At 39.0% G+C, this 20856-nt stretch overlaps 1 protein-coding gene across 1 annotated transcript in view; it reads right to left on the reverse strand.

Moving 5' to 3' along the window:
• The window catches only part of LOC137248423 (uncharacterized), a 396800-nt gene that overhangs the window by 97615 nt on the left and 278329 nt on the right, over positions 1-20856 (reverse strand). The gene's annotated exons all lie outside the window — the stretch shown is intronic.

A 20856-nucleotide genomic window follows, 5' to 3' on the forward strand; every position in this document is an offset into this window, starting at 1 on the left:
GGGGTATCCGGGTCCATGTTTTGGTCTATATCTCGAGACCCTAGTCACTCAGTGGTGTAAAATTTACTCTGTACTAAAGCACACATTAACAGCTTCAATTTGATACCCATAATGTAAAAACACATTCTAGGTGTATCCGGGTCCACGTTTTGGCCTATATCTCGAGACCCTAGTCGCTCAGCGGTGTAAAACTTACTCTGTACTAAAGCACACATTAACAGCTTCAATTTGATACCCATAATGTAAAAACACATTCTAGGTGTATCCGGGTCCACGTTTTGGTCTATATCTCGAGACCCTAGTCACCCAGCGGCATAAAACTTACTCTGTACTAAAGCACACATCAACAGCTTCAATTTGATATCCATAATTTAAAAACACATCCTAGTGTTACCCTGAACCACGTTTTGGCCTATATCTCGAGACCCTAGCCACCAATTGGTATGAAAACTACCCTGTACTAAAACACTCATCAACAGCTTCAATTTGATACCCATAATGTAAAACACTATCTAGGCGTTCACGGGTCCACGTTTTGGCCTATATCTCGAGTCCCTAGTCACCCAGAGGTAAAACGATAATACATACCTGCATGAGAATGAATACGATTCCATGCCACGATCGAACAACTCAACGCCAGCTGTACTGATCTTAGTTAGGTCAAACTTGTGCGAAAATATGCCGTAACGTTTTACAAGACGGTGGACCACCTAATTTTTATCGAAAATTGTCAAACGTGGTATCAAAGGACGCGGCTCGACCGCTTCCCAAGGCAGTCGGTTCTATGTACCGGAGCGACTCGGAATTTTTCCCGACCAAGGACTGTCATTTCAGTGTGACCCCATTTAATTTGTTTCGTCCCTCCCACAAAATTGTCATCCTCCCAGCAGCTCCTTGCAGCAGGACTGCTACATATTCTCTTACTCCGGGAAGGTATCGAACCCAATCCGGGTCCGTCTCCTGACCCCGGTCCTGAGAAATGGTTTTGCTGCATTTGCCAGAAAAGAATCTTTTTAGGACGGTCATACTCTGTTCAGTGTGCATCGTGCAAGGGATGGTTGCATCGGACAGGTTGTTCTGGGCTTGATCCCAAAACCCGACGTCCACGTAACTTTTATAAATCTTTTGTGGCTCCTTGCTGCTCATGCCGAAGGGCGTCCCGTAGTCTACGCCTAAGCGTATCCCCACTACCTTCCAGCAGCTTCGCTGCTCAGCAAGCCACAACAAGTACCCGCTGCTGCTCGCGCCCCACGGCGCCAACAACTCAAACAGCTGATACCACTCATAACTACTACCTTCGTAGTAGAGCTGGTAGCAATGCTGAGCATCAGCCCCTGCCCCCGTCTTCTTCTCCCCCCCCCCCCCCCCCCCTCTTTTCTGGCAGCAATCGTGCAGGTCAGGGAAACAGACTCTTAGTCCCTGCCTCCGTTTGCACCGTCTGCCAGCACAGAATATATAGGTTTGCGACATCCGCTCAATGCAGCTCCTGCCTTGGGTGGTGCCACTTTCCTAGATGTTCTGGTCTCCGCGACGGCAACCCCTCGACGGGTTTCATCGCGCCATGTTGCCAGGTCACAAACCCAAATCACCCGGGTACCCCAATGCTTGCCCAAGGGCGCCCAGTCCCAAGGCCACAACAGCAATTGCGTCCTGGCCTTCCACAACCTAGGCGTAGTCACCCCTCACTTACCCCTAGAGTGGCGGCGTCACCCCTCATGCACTTCAGAATTCTGCAGTTCAACTGTAATGGACTAACTGGGAAGATTACGGAGATAGTCGATTTCATGAAGCGGCACAACATCCGCATTGCTGCGATTCAAGAGACTAAACTCACAGCAAGATCTGCATTGCAGACCTGCTCTGGTTATAATGTCCACAGGAAAGACCGCGAGAGCGGAAATGGAGGCGGCCTCGCGTTTATTATACACCACTCTGTGCAATATCATATATTTGATCCTGGCATCGACCTCAGTGACAATGTCTTAGAACGTCAAGGCCTATCTGTCCGGTCAGGCGATGCAAATCTAGAAATCATCAACATCTACATCCCTCCTGTCACCTGTTGCCCCAGTGGATACCGCCCCAATATCGAGGCCTTACTCACTGGCAACAATCGCATTATCTTAGGCGATTTCAATGCCCATCACGACCTATGGCATTCATACTTGCGGGCGGACAGTAGGGGTGAGATGTTGGCGGATCAAATAGACGAAACGACGTTCTGCACAATAAACGGAGACGCCCCCACACGTATGGTAGGAAGCTGTCATAGCTCGCCAGATATCTCAATCGTGAGCGCAGAACTCGTAAACTGCGTCAACTGGCAGCCGATGGTAACATTGGCATCCGACCACCTGCCCATACTTATTTCGTTCGAGCGTACCGCCGACTTCATCGTCACCGAAAAACGCACTTTCATAAACTTCAAAAAAGGAAAGTGGGAAGAATATAAATCTGCAACAGACAGCAGCTTTGCTGCCCTCCCTATCCCGACTGATGCCCGCCAAGGGGAGCGTGCCTTCCGTAAGGTCATTGAATCCGCCTCGGCACATTTCATTCCCGCCGGGAGAATTCCCGAAATCCGGCCCCACTTCCCGGCGGAGGCCGCGAGCTTAGCGAGGGAACGCGACCTTATAAGACAGCTTGATCCAGGCGACCCCCAAATAAGGGATATAAACCAACGCATCAGATTGCTTGTGGACGAACACAAGCGGGCGAAATGGGAAGAGCACCTAAGAGGTTGTAACCTCTCTACCGGTGTAGGTAAACTTTGGTCCACCGTAAAGTCCCTATCGAATCCGACTAAGCACAAAGACAAAGTTTCCATCGCCTTTGGCGATAAGGTGCTGTCGGATGCGAAAAAATGCGCGAGCGCTTTCTGCCGACAATATATAATGCATCCTACGGCCGACAAAGATAGACGGAGAGCCAATAGACACGCACATAAACACAAACTCAGCGCGTCACCAATTACCATCACCGCTAGAGAGGTTGAGGACGCCATTGGTCGCGCTAAACCATCCAAAGCAGTGGGCCCAGACGGCATAGCCATGCCGATGCTTAAAAACCTAGGGAAAGAGGGTTTCAAATATTTAGCGCATGTCTTCAACCTGTCTCTTTCCACCTTTGTCATACCCGAGAAATGGAAAATGGCCAAGGTGATCCCGCTACTAAAGCCTGGGAAACCAGCTAACGTAGGTGAGTCATATCGTCCTATATCTCTCCTATCGCCAGTGGCAAAGACGCTTGAAGCCATTTTGCTCCCTTATTTCCAAGCACATTTGCAGCTAGCCCCTCATCAGCATGGCTTCAGAAAACTCCATAGCACTACCTCCGCGCTAAATGTCATTAGCACCCAGATAAATTGCGGTTTGAATCAATATCCCCACCATAGAACAGTACTCGTAGCGTTAGACCTATCAAAAGCTTTTGATACGGTCAACCATGGCTCGTTACTGCAAGACCTGGAAGGGTCTACCCTTCCCCCATGTCTTAAAAGGTGGACCGCAAATTGTCTGGGTGGTCGGCAGGCATCGGTGCAATTCAGAAACGAAACATCAAAACAAAGGAGAATTAAACAAGGGGTGCCACAGGGTGGTGTCCTATCCCCGCTTTTGTTTAATTTCTACATATCTAAGCTACCTTCACCACCGGAAGGAGTCACAATCGTTTCCTACGCCGATGACTGCACAATAATGGCCACAGGCCCAGGCCCAAAGATCGATGAGCTATGCAATAAAATAAACGGCTATCTCCCTGATCTCTCGCAGTTTTTTCGCCTCGCGAAACCTGGCATTGTCACCGACTAAATCTTCCGCGACCTTATTTACAACATGGACGCCCCAAATGTCGACCATATTGAACATCCACGTCGATGGCACTACGCTACCGACTGTCCTACACCCCAAAATCTTGGGTGTGACGTTTGATCAGGATCTACATTTTGGTGCGCACGCAACCGCAATTGTTCCAAGAATTCAGAGCCGTAATAAAATCCTCAAATCCCTTGCTGGCAGTACCTGGGGAAAAGATAAAGAAACGCTCTTGACCACATACAAAGCAATTAGCCAGCCGATTACGTGCTACGCGTCACCCATATGGTCGCCAAGCCTAAAAACCACCCACTCGAAGAAACTACAGGCCTGCCAAAATACTGCTCTCAGAATCGCCACGGGCTGTCTTCTTATGTCCCCAGAACACCATCTGCATAATGAGGCGAGAATCCTCCCCATCAGGGAGAGAAATGAGATGCTGACCAAACAGTTTCTGCTGAATACCCATAAACCTGGGCATCCCAACAGACATCTGATTGACGAACCAGCACCGCCTAGGGGCCTAAGGAGTCATCTCCGTAAGCATTTTGAGGAAATACGGCACCTGAGAACCCAGCCGTATGAAGCGGAAAAACACAAGCAGGTCCTTGGTGAACTCCATAGACAGGCGTCGGACCTTTATGTCGGGAATTGCCCGGTGAATCCAGTACTTGAAGAAAAATATCCAGAACTCGCAGAAGAGGAACGCATACTCCCCAGGGAAACGCGTGTCACTCTTGCTCAACTTCGTTCTGGATACTGTAACAGGTTAAACTCTTACCTATCCAGAATCAACCCCGACATACAAAATGTATGCCCTGCTTGCAATGTGTCCCCACATGACACCAACCATCTCTTTAATTGTAATGTGGAACCAACGCCTCTAACACCCCTTTCCTTATGGTCCACCCCTGTTGAAACGGCAAGTTTCCTTGGACTCCCGTTAGAGGATATTGATGACAATTTGTGATCGGTCGCGGCTATTAGGTGGGGCGAGCATTGCTACAACAACAACGCGGCTCGACCTCCGTTTTTAGAAATATAAATTTTTATTTCTGTCAAAAGATATAAGCAAAAAATCGATTGAAATATTCATGTGGTTGTGTGTTTTTTGGCAGATTTGTTGGACACACACACATACTAATGCAGAAACGTGTTTTGCGCGCATTTAGTTTTGATCTCCAAACTGGTGTCGGACCCACCCAGGGTAATTTTTTATAAGCGCGGCCGAAGGCTGCCAACGCAGAAAGGTGTTCTATGCGAAAAAAACTCATGGAACTTGGGGGTGGGGAGGGAGGCATGGCATGAAGGTTTAATGTGGCCATATAAATCGTTCCCGAGATGGTCGGGATAGCACCTTAATGGAGCTGTGTTACCGGAGCGTACCGGAACTGCATCAGGCAAAAGGGCGAATTAATGGTGACTTATAACCATAAAGCCATATCCAGATAAATCAGCTGATCGAACCTACCTTATGGAAAGGAATGTAATCGATTAATGGTGCCATACCATAACGCTAACGCCATAGCCAATCAATTAGTTTTTGGTTTCTCGCCATATCCATAACCTAAAAATATTTGAGTTGGTGAATTTAATAACTTTTTGTAGATTTTCATTTTTTTGGATACGTTATGACTAAGAGACTTATTTTTTGTGGAATATGTTTGTAATTTTTTGCGTTTTCTTCATTTTTATGAAATTTTCACGATTTTTAGGTTAAGGTACCATTAATGGATATGGGTATGGTTACGATTATGGCGTTAGGCTTAAGGAAGTTTAATTTGGCTTAAAGGACCATCACATCGATAACACTCCCCAAAGCCTTCGGGGAGTAACCTTATCGATACAACAACAACAACAACTAGATTAAGACTCGATTTGATTCAAGGTTGCATCGTTAACGGCTCGAGAGATGGACAGTAATAATCGAAAAACCGATTAATGCACTTAGCGCCGTAACCGTTAATGATAGAACCATGAGTCATATTTTTTCTTAACCTCCATATAATGAAATAAAAAAATGTTATAATTTTTCTTGGTTCAAGAGATATACACAATAATCGGTTTGGTCATTCGTAGTTGTCGACAGGCCGATTATTGTGTATATCTCTTGAACAAGATGCAATACGTACATAGGTATAATCTTGTAGTTTAATTTAATATTTGATAAAAAGTTCCATCAAGGCGAAAACTAGAATTTATGGGTGCACAAATGACCCAGCACCTAAGTCGGCCCATATCTCTTGAACCAAGCAAGATTTAAAAAAATTGTTTTGTTTCCTTATATAGGTGCATATTTTTAGATTTATGCTCATCTTGAAATAAAGTTCCATCGTTAACCTTTCAAGACGAAAATTGGAATTTAACGGTATAAAAATGACCCAGCACATAAATCGGCCTATATCTCTTAAACCGACATAGATTTTGCAAATTATCGTTTTGCATTATATAGCCACTTACTTGTCGATTAATTAAGAATTTTATTCGCGGTTATAGCATTATCGGTTCAAATTTTATGAGCAACTTATCGATTGATCGATCAGTGCTGACTACCAACAGCTTTTTGTGTATATCTCTTGGACCAAGTAAAATTTCCAATTTTTTTGTTTCGTTATATAGCTACTCAGCTGTAGGTTAGAAAAAATATGATTCATGGTTCTATCATTGACGGTTAAGGCACTAAGTGCATTAATCGGTTTTTCGATTATTACTGTCCATCTTTCGAGCCGTTAACGAACAAAAATTTTTTAAAATCTTTATTGTATACCGATAAATTTCGATTTTCCGCTGAGGGGTTAATAATAGACGTTCATATCAAGTTGTGGATTGGTCTACAAGTGGGTTACTATATATTGCAAAAACAATAGGAAATCCAGCATCTATTAACGTGAAAGTCAAGAATTGCTTCGTCGCACCGTTCATCGTCTTATGGATACCCGGAGTAACAGCATTTTGCTGCTTTTAGAATCACAGATATACACGTAGCCTAAAAGGTAAACAACAGTCTTAATTAATGTTTTGGCAAACAATGTTTTATTTTAAACATTTATGTACGTATTTTTTCGTTTTTATAAAATTTTTTATTTTTTTTTCAAATAGTAATTTAGGTAATTCATGATTTAAATTGTATTTAAAGTTTTTAGCACATAAAATAAATAAAGTAAAACATATGAAAATGAGTTTTATGTGCCCATTTTTCAGAGTTCTTTTTTGTTGGAATAACATTTTATTTTTGTAAATTGTAGATTTAATAACAATTTCAACATTAGTTTACATTTGTAGTTCCATGAATTTCTTTGCTTCGGTAGCTAATTTCACTTGCGCATCTTTGTTGTCGTTTCAAGTAAGTTTCTGTTGTTATTTGCTATTTTATTATAAACTATTTGTTTTTTTTTCATGCTTCTATTTTATATTTTAAGTTCAATCTAATTTTTATCGACATAGTTTATTTGTAGTACATACTTTTGTTTTTATTTTCAATCATCTGTTATTTAATTTTGTTACCAAATTGTTATTGTAACTATGTAATAATAAAAGTTTTGAATTATAATTGTGTCACCGTTTAATTTTAAAAGGTTTTAAGTTCTTTATTATTGTAATAAGAGTGCAGGCTGCTAGCAGGAATGCAAGTGAGTTTTTTGTGAATCAGGCCTCCGTATTAGAGCACAGGTCACCGGACCAAACCACGCCCTTCATTAAAAGTCTAGCATTATACTCGAATTGGGTAGGGGCCTTTCAATTCGTTTGGGAAGAAGTTCGCTTCCTTGCCGTCCTTGGACAACGTTGCCTTTATTTCGCATAGTGCAGTGCGCCTGTGAACGAACGTCTAACCGCTATCCGAATAAAAGCAAAATTTTTTAATATATTCATCTTTTACCTTGTTATATTTGTATCATGCTTCGGCAATGACCGAAAGTATTCAGCTCTGTTTATGTCTTCTGCATTACTTTTCAGCTAAATACGATTCAACTAATTTAAACGAAAAAGTAAGTTAGCCTATTTCCATCTGTAAAACATAACTGTTATAATAAAAATATTCCCGATCTTCAGTACATCACCTCAAATGACTTTTATTCTGGTTGTGTGAAATCAGTTCACCAGACGTTACATTTATTTGTTTTTTTTTTTTTTGCTGCTAAAGCCCAAACTATCTGTAATTTGGCGTCTAAGAATTATTTCTGACTAAGAATTATTTCGGGTTGAGTTCTTCTAATTCCACAGTGGTTGCCATTGCAATGCTGCATGACTTTACAACCGGTTATTAGCTAACTTTCAGAAGTCAACTAAAAGTGAGTTATACTCTGGTATCCCGTAAAGTAGTCAACTATATTTACCTATTGGTAATTTATTGCTGCAGGTTATGGGCATGGTTCCCAGCCACACATCATATCATACCTTTATTTAGTTATTTAGTAGTTAACCTAAATTCAAAATTTTGATGTTGATAGCTATGACATAATTCATTACCACTTCGTCATCCCTTTCCCATAGCAAGAGTTCTCAACGATCGTGCAAAAGCATACAAAATTAATAGTAAATCCGTTTTGTGTATCCTTGAATGTGTTATTAGAATCGCTGAATTGTTCTTAATTTCTTAATTGATTATCACTGCTCTCAGAATGGAAGTGATTTCGAGCAGCTGTGTTCCAACAAACTGTCCAAATTACTGTTTTCGATAAATTAGCGCAATAAGTACGAGCTTGGTGTAATCCTTATAATACTCCTTGTTTCTCTGTACTGTGTGGCATACGGTTTATCTGAAAGATAACGTTATGTATAAGGTTTATAACTCATCAATATATGTATATAAAAATGAATGTGCGTTTTTGTGAGGCTTATAGAATCAAAAACTATACATCAATATAGCTAAACCATTATACAAACTTTTTCATCGATTCTTGAGAATGGTATAGGAACAGGCCCGAGACCCCTGGGTGACTAGGGTCTCGATATATAGGCCAAAACGTGGACCCGGTTACCCCTAGAATGTGTCTATAGAATATGGATATCAAATGAAAGCTGTTGATGACTAGGGTCTCGAGATATAGGCCAAAACGTGGACATGGGTACCCCTAGAATGTGTTTATAGAATATGGATTACAAATGAAAGCTGTTGATGAGTGCTTTAATTGAGGGTAATATTTCATACCCCTGGATGACTAGGATCTCGAGATATAGGCCAAAACGTGGGCCCGTGAACGCCTAGACAGCGTTTTTACATTATGGGTATCAAATTGAAGCTTTTGATGTGTGCTTTAGTACAGAGTAAGTTTTATGCCGCTGGGTGACTTTATATATGTAACATTATTTTTAGAAAACTTACATGTTTACTGTGTCTGTCATTAATCCTGGTTATTTTAATCGTAGATTACCATAATATATAAAGAAAAGAATACTTAAAAATCATTTTCTTACATTTTTTTGTTATATAAATAAAATTGATAAAAAAAATTTTTATTTTTGAAAATTTTTTTTCAATTAAATAAAAAAAAATATAAAAAAAGTCGGCCCACTCCGGGATTAGTGGGGATGATTGCAGAATTGATTGAAGTTTTTTATGAGAAAAAAATGGCGAAATTCGAAAAATCTCGAAAAACTGAAAAATAAAAAAAAACTTTAAAAATATTTTTGTATTTTTTCCGAAAAGTACATTTAAAAACAAATTTAAAAAAAAAATCCCAAACGGTCAATTTTTGAAAAAGTTATAGCATTTTGAAAACAAAAACGGTGTTTTTTTAAAAATTCATAACTTTTTTTGAGTTGGATGAAAAAATTTGAAAAAATTCTGAAAAACGTTCTTCGTAAGCTAGAAAAAGAAGAAAAACTTTCAGCCAATTCTAAAGGGGTCGGGTTCAAAATTGGTCGAAATGGGATGGAATACCCCATTTACATATGTATTAATGTTTATAATTATTTAGTTAAGTGCACTGGTTTAGAGTTTAATGCTTATTCCACATCGCACAATTTTGCTTAAATATGAGTTGATATGTACTAAATTCAAAAGTTGATCTATCGATAATACTCATTTTGTTTATTCTTGATATTTTGCACTTAGTCTAATGCATGCACAATCATATTAGGTAAGGTGTTAGTTCGAATTAATTTTTAAATGTTACTTGAGTTTTTTATTGGTTTCTTTGTATTTTTATGAAGATTATAGTACGAGTATGATGTTCTTTTATCCCACAGGCAAGTCGAGTAGAAGCGACTCCTAATAAATACAAGAAATTGTGTACAGCCAACGGGAACTTATAAGTTGGTGGTTTACTTGGCAATATTTCAAAAAGGGTCTACACTTTCGTTGTAAACACGCGTTGGTGTTGTTGGCTGGTAGGATCGCCAGTTGTAGAATGCTTTATTATTCAAACGAAAATATTATAGGTATGTATCTTGATGATGTAAAATTGAATAATTATTTGAAAATTTTTGAACGGGGTCGCCCTCGGTCGTGCTTTCGCAAGTGTATTTCTGCCATGAAAAGCTTCTCGGTAAAAGGTAATCTGAATTGCAGATGCCGTTCGGAGGCGGCATAAAATATGAACGTCTCGTCCACGCAATTCGTAAGGGAAATTAAAATAGCACGTCGCTAATTCGAAGAGAAGGTCGGCCTTAATATCCTCTGGGGTAAAACGACTCAAGTATTTTTTTATGGCACTAAACGTTTTGTGGGGGGAATAACTAAATAGAAGGGGATCAGAACGATTTTCATTTTTTTTAACTTTCGTACTTCGCACTACCATATCTCTACTGGTAGTGTTATTACGTATCATGTATATATTGCAAATTATGTTAAGATTAAAACTGTAAGAACCTTTTTTTAAGAAGTCGGGGTCTTTACCAGCAGCATAATGACCAAGTTGAGATTCCTGTGAAGGTCTCAAGGGTCGGGTTATCTCGTTAGGTCACGTTCTCTTGCTAGGTTTGTAGCTTCGGCCGGGAAGTGTGGTTTGCTTTCAGGAATTCCACCGGTCGGAATGAATAGTGTCGAAGCTGAACTGATGGCTGAACAAGCACATGTGATATATGTATGTACATAGGCTGCTGAATTGTATTCTTAAATCAAACTTTTATATGAGAAGCAACAGCAAAGCTTTCATGAGGGTCTTCAAATTATAGCACGTTCGACTAAGGCGACCTTGTGAATTGCCTCAATGTGTTTTTTTCCAGAATATTTTAATTATTTTGTGGCTAAAAAGTTAAAAAATAAAATCCAGTGCCCCTTATTTATAATTTTTCCAATATAAAAAATTATCCGCCAAATAAACTTCAAGTGGATGCAGTGTAGGCATGATGAAATGAAATTTCAGGTGTTTGCATGCCATTGACGTTTTCCGTTATTCTGACAAGATCGGCATGCATAAAATATGTATGCAATAAAGTGATATCAATCGTACATAATTTTCTATATTTCCATACGGAAATGAACAAAATGGGAGCAAACATCTAAAAATAAATTGGTAGGCACTACTTTATTTCTGTCATTGTATTGATTTGAATTTCTCTTAAAAAAAATTATTCGTTGACAAACCCCAATCGAAAAATTGCGGAAATATATTGTAAGTGTGGAAAATATAAGTTTTCGAAAAAGATATAACCATTTTTTCCTAAAACAGGATCTCCGGAAGTCGGTCTTCTCATCGTTTGTTAGATGAGCGCAAAATTTGCTCGGCACTCACTGCTGATAGTTCAAAAAATCGGTACGTGTCATTTGGTCGTTTTGCAATTATATCCTTTAATAATAAATGTTCTTGAATCACTCTTGCTCATAGCTTTCCATCCGTCTCTGACTGGGAGCCAGCAACCAGCACTGCGAGCTCCTAGGCGGTTTCGATTTTCTACACATTCCAGAAGTAGCGCTGAATTTTTTTCGAAGAGCGAATTCGTATTGAGTGCGGCTTTACTGTCGTGGGATATCCACATTGTAAGTTTTGCTGGTGTGCTTCGGAAGTTAATATATTAAGTTTTTATTCTCAGTTTATCCATGTTGTGGGATAACTTGACCAGGTTTCGTTTGACTGATCTACTGCTAGGTGTAGTTGGGGTCAGCTGGAGGGTTGCCTCGAACTCAGGTGTTGGGCATTTTGGTGTGCTCTTACGACAGGCATGCCAACCGCGGGAATATTCTAAGCCCTTAACCCGCTGGAGTCGGTTGGTAGGCTTTAAAGGGTTTACCTTGAAATTCACACCGACACATCATCCCTTTTTTCGGATTAATGCTCTTTTCACGATGTCATCGGAAAAGCCCTGGCATGGATTTTATTGTTTGATACGTTTTGAAGTACTGTCCACCTCGAGGTCACCCCTTGGTGGTTTTAACAGTACCCTATACAGGTTTCATCGGCTCATTAGTAGTAGTGAATCGTCTCTTCCTCTAGATAGGCCTTTGAACTCCACCCTACAGTAGTTATAAACTTCTGCTGGACTGCCACCTGATATCAAATGCCCCTTCGATATCTAGGAGCGCACAGGTCACAGTTTGAACGCATTTGAAAGCCCTATGGGTCTTTGTTAATACCTATCCCGTAAAAGGAAGCCTAGAAAACTCGCAGTTTCAACAGGTTTGTACCAAAGAGACATGGGTTTTAGAGGTGTTGGTTCTGCATTGCAATAGAAAAGATGGTTGGTGTCATGTGGGGCACACATATATATAATACTCCCATATTGCTAATAGAAAATGCTCGCAATGTGTTTTGGATGCGAAATCAAAGCAAGACAGCCTATACAATTTTTGTGATTGTAGCAGTATAAGTTTGACAAGGAAAAACTTAAATTTTGGTACATTCGATTATTGAATACAAAAACAAAAACATGTAAACAGCAATATATCGGCACTCTGATGTTGGGGAATTTACTTAGTTTTTGTAGCAATATAGAAGTATTACATATATGGGGCACATTACAATCATGATTCTGGACGAAGTTAAAACCTATTGCAGTATCCACACCAAAGTTGTGCGCATTTCCCCGGGAAGTCTGCTTTCCAAGCGGGGTCGTTTTGAGTTGTCAAACACTCCGAGTGCATTTTTGCTATGAAAAGCTTATCATTGAAAACTCATCTGCCTTGCAGATGCCGTTCGGAGTCTGCGTGAAACATGTAGGTCCCGCCAATTTTTAAGAAAAAATAAAAAGAGCACGACGCGAATTGGAGGAGAAGCTCGACCTAAAATCTCTATTTACCAAGATAAATGATGACAACATTTTTGGTGGAAATCATTTTATGGAAGCTATGCTAAACGCATCAAGGAATTCGTGACTTGATGGAAAAATAAAACGACTATTTTAAATGTCGAATGCATTTTCGAACTAAGTTTCTAAACAAGTCTCTGAAATATAAATGTTTATTTTAATAACATTAGTGACTTTTATTTTCCTTATAGTCTTTCAGAGTGAGTTACAAGCTTTTCTATAACTTAAGGCAGAAATGCTTAAAAATTGTAGAAACCTCTTATGCCAGTTAACTGGCTTAAGTTAGCCCAAGCCGTCTGATAGTTGAATATATATTTTTTTAGGCTACTGGTTTCACTGGGTGTTTCGATTTTTCTTTTTGTACAAAAACTGAATTAATACCAAAGAGGCAGTACGTAATGGTACTAATTTTTTCTTCTTTTTCGCTACCCTAAAATACATACATGAAAGCAATAGAGCTGCGGAAAAAGTAAGGTTATGTTGTTGATATCACCTTTATTATTTCATCATGCAGTGTAGGTTAAAATTGAAAATGATATTGCATATTTGATTAGGTTTTCCTAAATTTTGTCAGTATAGAGTTACCCACATTAAACAAAAATACCAATAGGACAATAATTATTTTTGAAAGTTTATGTTTAATGCCTTAGTTACCCACGAACGTACGTACAAAAAAAGTGTCAGCTGACACGACCTATCTTATGAGTGTTCAATGTAAACGAAAACTCACCGACGTTCAACGCACGTACGTACGTAGCCCGGAACGTAGAAATCAAACCAATTTTGATTTTTTCCGTAAGAACGTGTCAGCTGATCGCTCTCTCACTAGACAGAGTTGCCTAACAAACTTTTGTGCGCTAATTTTTGACCGTTTGCAGGTATTATACAAAAAGGCCTAAAGATTGTTTAAAATTTTGTTGAAATATCCTATAATTATTACATAAAATTGGAGGCTACAAATAAACGAACTATAAATTCTTACTCAGTATTTGTTTCTGCCATTTCTGCACCATGAAAAATTGTAATTCCAAAAGTTGATGTTTGCATAAACATGCATGCAAACTGATCAATGGCAACAGTGCTTTACTGTAAACAATACACACACACATATATGTTATGTACATGTACACAGACGCACACATTGATTCCTACGGGCTTGAGGGTTCGGTCAAACGTGTTTCGTACGACAAACGTCCGTACGTACGACACACGTCAGTGCATACTTGCAGCTTAAGCGCGGTATCCAGATCATAATGCACGAAAACTGCATTTTTAACGAAAAATGTGAAGAAAATGGTAAATAAAAATAAAAAATCAAATTTTTTAAATAAAATTACTTCAAGCCATGCCGACAAGGGGAAAATAAAAATTTGTTGAGCGTTTTCTTATGATCTGGGTTCGTATCGTGTATTACGATCACGTATCGAAAAACGCTTTCACTCAAACAATAAATATGACTTTGTGAAGCTATTGGTAAAAATTTGAATGAATTGTAAGCCACTATTAAGCATATTTCCTTGATCCGATTCAAAAGTTAAGAGATATTGCGATGTAAAAAATTGTTTTCGATCACGGATCGTATAACACGATACCGACCCTGGATTCTGCGCTTTGCGGAGTAATTAACCTTAATATAAGATCACAGTCTACGGAGTTTATGAATGCCATTTTACCTATTTACTTTCAATTTAGCCTCTTCTTCCCTTAAAGCTGCCATATTTTGCTCACGCGTCTCTGGATCTTCGTGTGTATGCGTAAATGAGTGTAGCCGTAGCTCCGAAGCTAAACGAAAAGCTAAGGGACAAAACTCACATTTGTATACCTTATCACCCAGATGTATACGTAAATGCGTATTCAGTATTTTTTTTGTCGTAAAGCACCGGTCGCAGTATTTACATTTACATGGTTTTTCACCCGTATGAGTACGCATATGGTGCCTTAGAGCTGTAGCTTGTATAAATCTATTTAAGACAGACAGAAAATAAAGTTAGAAAAAATTTCGATAAATATATTCGGACGACGCTTTTTATGATAACTTACCGCTTTTCACAAAAATCACATTTATGGGGCTTTTCGCCGCTATGAATTCGTTTATGTCTTTTTATGTCCCGTGTTGTTTTAAAATGTTTGCCACAAACATCGCATGGGTATTGGTATTGCTCCTTCTTTTCACGTATGTTTTTGTATCTGAAAAAACAAAAAAAAAAAAACACAAAAACAAAAAACAGGTAATAAAACCAAACAAAAAACAACAAGTATATTTTTTGATATTAAAAGGAAGCGAGGATTTGTATTTTGTAACTAAATTGAAATTCGGCTACTAAAAAGTCGAGTATGTTCAAATTTAAACACGGTCTTAAAGCTTTTTTAGTATTTTTAGGCCCACTTGCAGAAAGACAGGTTATTTGTTTAGCTCAGAGCTAAATTCAAAAATGTGTCAAAAATGTATGAGTTTAACTCCTCATGTTAGGTTAATTTTAGGTTAAAAACTTAACTTGCCGTTCTGCAAAAGAGCCTTAAAGAACATCTTCGGCTTATATCCAAACTTTATAGCCTGTCATCAGCATGGCTTTAGAAAACTACATAGCACCACCACCGCCTACCTTTCCTCCATGTCTTAAAAGGTGGACCGCAAATTACCTGGTCGGCAGGCATCGGTGCAATTCAGAAACGAAATATCAAAGCCAAGAAGAATTAAACAAGGGGTGCATCAGGGTGGTGTCCTATCGCCACTTTTGTTTAATTTTTACATATCAAAACTACCTTCGCCACCAGAAGGAGTTACTATCGTTTCTTACGCCGATGACTGCACAATAATGGCCACAGGCTCGGGCCCAAAGATCGATGAGCTTTGCAACAGAATAAACGGCTACCTCCCTGATCTCTCCAGATTTTTTTTCCTCGCGAAGCCTGGCGTTATCACCGACTAAATCATCCGCGACCCTATTTACAACTTGGACGTCCCAAATGTCGACCATTTTGAACATCCACGTCGATGGCACTACGCTACCGTGTGGGTGTGTCGTTTGATCAGGATCTACATTTTGGTGAGCAAGCAGCCGCAATTGTTCCGAAAATCCAGAGCCGTAATAAAATCCTCAAATCCCTTGCTGGCAGTACTTGGGGAAAAGACAAAGAAACGCTCATTACCACATACAAAGCAATTGGCCAGCCGTTTGCGTGCTACGCGTCCTCTATATGGTCGCCAAGCCTAAAAACTACTCACTGGAAGAAGCTACAGGCCTGCCAAAATACTGCGCTCAGAACCGCCACGGGTTGTCTTCTTATGTTCCCAGAACACCATCTACATAATGAGGCGAGAATACTCCCCATCAGGGAGAGAAATGAGATGCTAACCAAACAGTTCCTGTTGAATACCCAGAAACCTGGGCATCCCACCAGACATCTGATTGATGAACCAGCACCGCCTAGGGACTTAAGGAGTCATCTCCGTAAGAATTTTGAGGAAATACGGCACCTGAGAACTCAGCCGTATGAAGCAAAAAAACGTAAGCAGGTCCTTGGTGAACTCCACAAACAGGCGTCGGACCTTTATGCCGGGAATTGCCCGGTGAATCCAGTACTCGGGGAACAGTACCCAAAACTTGCGGAAGAGGAACGCATACTCCCCAGGGAAACGCGAGTCACTCTGGCTCAACTTCGTTCTGGATACTGTAACAGGTTAAACTCTTACATATCCAGAATCAACCCCGACATACAAAATGTATGCCCCGCTTGCAATGTGTCCCACATGACACCAACCATCTCTTTAATTGTAATGTGGAACCAACGCTTCTAACACCCCTTTCATTATGGTCCACCCCTGTCGAAACAGCAAGTTTCCTTGGACTCCCGTTAGAGGATATTGATGACAATTTGTGATCGGTCGCAGCTATTAGGTGGGGCGAAACATTGCTACAACAACAACAACAACATATCCAAACCCTCTCAGCAAAAACACAGTTTTTCAAGAGCAAAGAAACCGTTTTGACAGCTACATATATTGTGAATTGCTAAAAATATGAAGTACAGCAGTGGGTAATTTGTTTATTCAAATAAGTTGTGTGGTTTAAGCTCAGTTTAATATATTTTAGTCAGATTGAGCTTTTTGACGCCTTGTAAAAGCGCATCGTTTCCTTTTCTTTCCTTTCTTTTCTTTTGCTTTTCCCTTGTCTTCCCTTCTCTCTTTTCTTTTTTCTTAATTTTCCTTCCTTTCGTTTCCTTTTCATTCCTTTTATTTTCGCTTGGTTCGTTTCTTCACGTCTTTTCATCGTTTTAGTTATTGATGTTAGAAAAAAAAATAAAAGAAATTGTATAAAGCAAATGAGTCTGTATCGCTAGTTAAAAACATATTTTATTTTACTTTATTTTATTTTATACATTTGTAAATTTTAGTGGGTTTTAGTTATTTTATTAAATTATTATGCTTTATTATGACAGAAAAGCTCAAAAGGAATTAAACATACCAGCTGTCATTACAACTATTCCTAAACCACCAAAGATTTCATCATGATCATAGTGTACCTATACAAGTGTGTCAACTAAGCGGTAAACGTCAAAACTACAAACAGCCTCGCTCACCTGATGCAAATCTCAGGTCTAGAGTTGCATTTTTGGTACGTAAGAGTACTTCAAGCTGAGTTGCATTTGATAGTTTAATAAAACTTTGTAGTATTTACAGATGAAATAGTTGCATATATTTCCGCGGAAATAAGAATACTAGAAGATTTGTAGCCTGCAACAATGCGGAAACATACGGAAAGCAAAATTTATTTAAATTAGAGCCAAAATATAAAGCGCCACACGTGTAATATGGAAAAATTTCACTTCTAAGGCTTTTTACACAAATGCATAAGGGCAAATTTATATAAACGCTTTGGTCTCTTCAAAGCAAAGATAACGTACGGCGTTTGATTGTTTTTCGTATGGCGTTGTCAAAGCGTAGCCACGCAACCAAAGCATTTATGTAAATTGTTCGATACTTCACCCGACAGATGAATTAATGAATGCAACAAAACCAAAGCGTCTGTGTAAATCCGCCTTAATTTTTGTAGCTGTGAAAGTCTCCTGCAAATAAAATGGTGCTGTAAGTGCAAACATATCAAACTCCTATATGACACTACTTTATTTTCTATGTATTTTTCTTGTATTTTCTCTTATATTTTTTGTCGAGGGAGCCAATAAGGTTTCAGTACTGGTGTAAGTGTGTGAACTATATTTAAAAAAACTAACGAAATACAAGAAAAATACAACGTAGTTCATTAAAAACAAACAAGCCAAACTGAATTCTAACTAGTATTTCGATAGGGTTTTTTGACATTAGGCCGGTTTTTCTTTATTTTTTCTGACAAATGAAAATTTTGTTTTTAGTTTCAAAATTATGTGCATAAAAACACAACTAAATTCAAAGTGTAAATTGTGTGTGCAAATGAGTTTTCAATAAGTGTACATTTTTCAGTTTTTTATAGTTAAGGAATTTACCTCCAGATTCTTCTGCTACACAAATATAGTGAACTTGGGTACAGAAATTCAATTAAAAAGTTTTTCACAATATCACTTTTTTTCTAGCTGGCTTGAGGTCTGAATTGAAATAAAAACCCAAGGGTTTTTTATATATTACCAATATATTTCGATAAACTCCACGTCAAGTGAAACACACGTGTAAAAAATTGTTCACCCTGAAGACGATTACCGTGTGTAATCGAAATATATTGGTAATGTATAAAAAAAAACCCTTGGGTTTTTATTTCAATTCAGACCTCAAGCCAGCTAGAAAAAAAGTGATTAGTTAACAAAAAGGTCGCCAAAATCAAAGTTTTTCACAATAATTTGAAAAACTCTACGTTTTCTCTGCTTTTTACACTTAAAGGAGTAACCCTCCGTAATAAATTAAACTTTTAATGAAAATCAATAACTCTGAACTGAACATTTTTCGCCATGATATAAAATTAAAATGCTGTGGAACAGGAGCAACACTTTTGTTACTACATAAACCCTGTTTCAATCTTTTACGTCTCTGCACAGAAACAACAATGGCAACCCAGATTTTCCCGTTATGCTCACTTAAGCGAGTGCTTGTCAGAAAGAAGTCAACACACTTGTACTTGTACACTATGATCATGATTAGAAATTTGATTCGCCCCATGGTAAATCTTAGCAAGTAGCGCAACTAACAGCTGATCGCTCAAAATTAGCACACCCACAAACATCACTAATGGCCATATTACAAAAATCTTTCAGAAAATTCAAGTTAAATTTTTAAACAGCCATAAACTGTGATAATTTTGTAATATATAGCACTTAGGACATTTGCAGCAACTAAGAGAAAATATTTGCTTATATTCAAGTATTTAGTTATTTTTTCTACATTTATCTGTAATATTGAAACATAGATTGAAGGAATATTGATGCAATGCAACCCTGCTCTTCCTCCTGTTCTTTATTCCACTCCATTCGACTGCCTTCCACTCTATTCGTAGCATAACCTCAATTTAAGCCGTCAAACTATATAGCATGGCGGAACGATACAAGGTGGCAGCATGGGACAGCTGATTATAAACTTTTTTTATTTGAATTGATACATCAACTTCCTGCGCAGTACGATTTTGACATTTGTCCATAGAATTTACAAAAACAAAGTACATGAAATTTTTATTTATATTTGTAGGTATGTCTCCATGCTGCCACCTTGTATCCTTCCGCCCTGCTATATAGTAAACAATGATCCTCCCTGTGCTGAGATTCGATTTCGAGTTGTATTTTTAATCCCGCAGCCCAGCCATTGAATAAAAAAAAAATTTGCTAATGTATAAGATGAACAAACATTAAAATCCACGGTCTATCTTATTTTAGTTTATTGTTTTATTTTATATAATTAACTAACAAAGTAGTGCACAAAATTGTTGCAACCAACAAAGCGAATAAATATTCCATCTTGAACTGTTCTGTTGGCAGCTCTGTTATTGACTATGCTGTTTGCTCATACAATGTTCTTCCCCTTGTTCATGACTTCCACATTGATAGCAAAGAGTACTCTGACCACATGCCAGTTGTTATAAAGTTTAGAGTTCCGTTCTGTGCGAGCAGAGCTAACTTTCCCCCCAAATTAGCATGGAGGCCTAATAAAAGTGATAGCTATCGTGAGAACATCTCAAGATTATGTGGCTTTGATTATTCGAGCGACGCTGTAGAAGATAAAGTATTACTTTTAGCAGAGAAGATAAAAGCAGCGGCTGTGGTAAAACCTTCCCGGGCTACTTTCACGTCAAAAAAAGTTTGGTTTGACTCTCAGTGTTATAAGTTACGCGTAGAAATGTTACGTGACTTAAACAAGTATAGGAAAAGTTTCGAGGACTCTGCTAGGACTAGGTACCGTGCCTCTCGCAGGAAGTACTTCCAACTATGTACATACATACATGTAAGGCGTGATAACCTCCGAAGAGATCTAAGGCCGAGCTTCTCTTCCAATTTGCGTCGTGCTCCTCTTGATTTTCCCTACAAATTGGCCGGACGGGACCTACATGTTTTATGCCGACTCCGAACGGCATCTGCAAGGCAGATGAGTTTTCACTGAGAGCTTTTCATGGCAGAAATACACCCGGAGCGCTTGCCAAACACTGCCGAGGGGCGACCCCACTTAGAAAAATTTTCTTCTAATTGAAAAACCTTATTTCTAAAATTTTGATGTTGCTTTGCCCGGGGTGCGAACCCAGGGCATACGGTTTGATAGGCGGAGCACGCTACCATCACACCACGGTGGCCACTTCCAACGATGTAGTGAGGAAAAAATTCAGTGGAAATGCAAAGATATCAACTTTTAAATAGTGTAAGGAACTCAAGTGATTGGTGGCGAATAGCT

Source organism: Eurosta solidaginis, chromosome 4 (genome assembly GCF_040869045.1).
Source record: "Eurosta solidaginis isolate ZX-2024a chromosome 4, ASM4086904v1, whole genome shotgun sequence".
Classification (NCBI taxonomy): domain Eukaryota; kingdom Metazoa; phylum Arthropoda; class Insecta; order Diptera; family Tephritidae; genus Eurosta; species Eurosta solidaginis.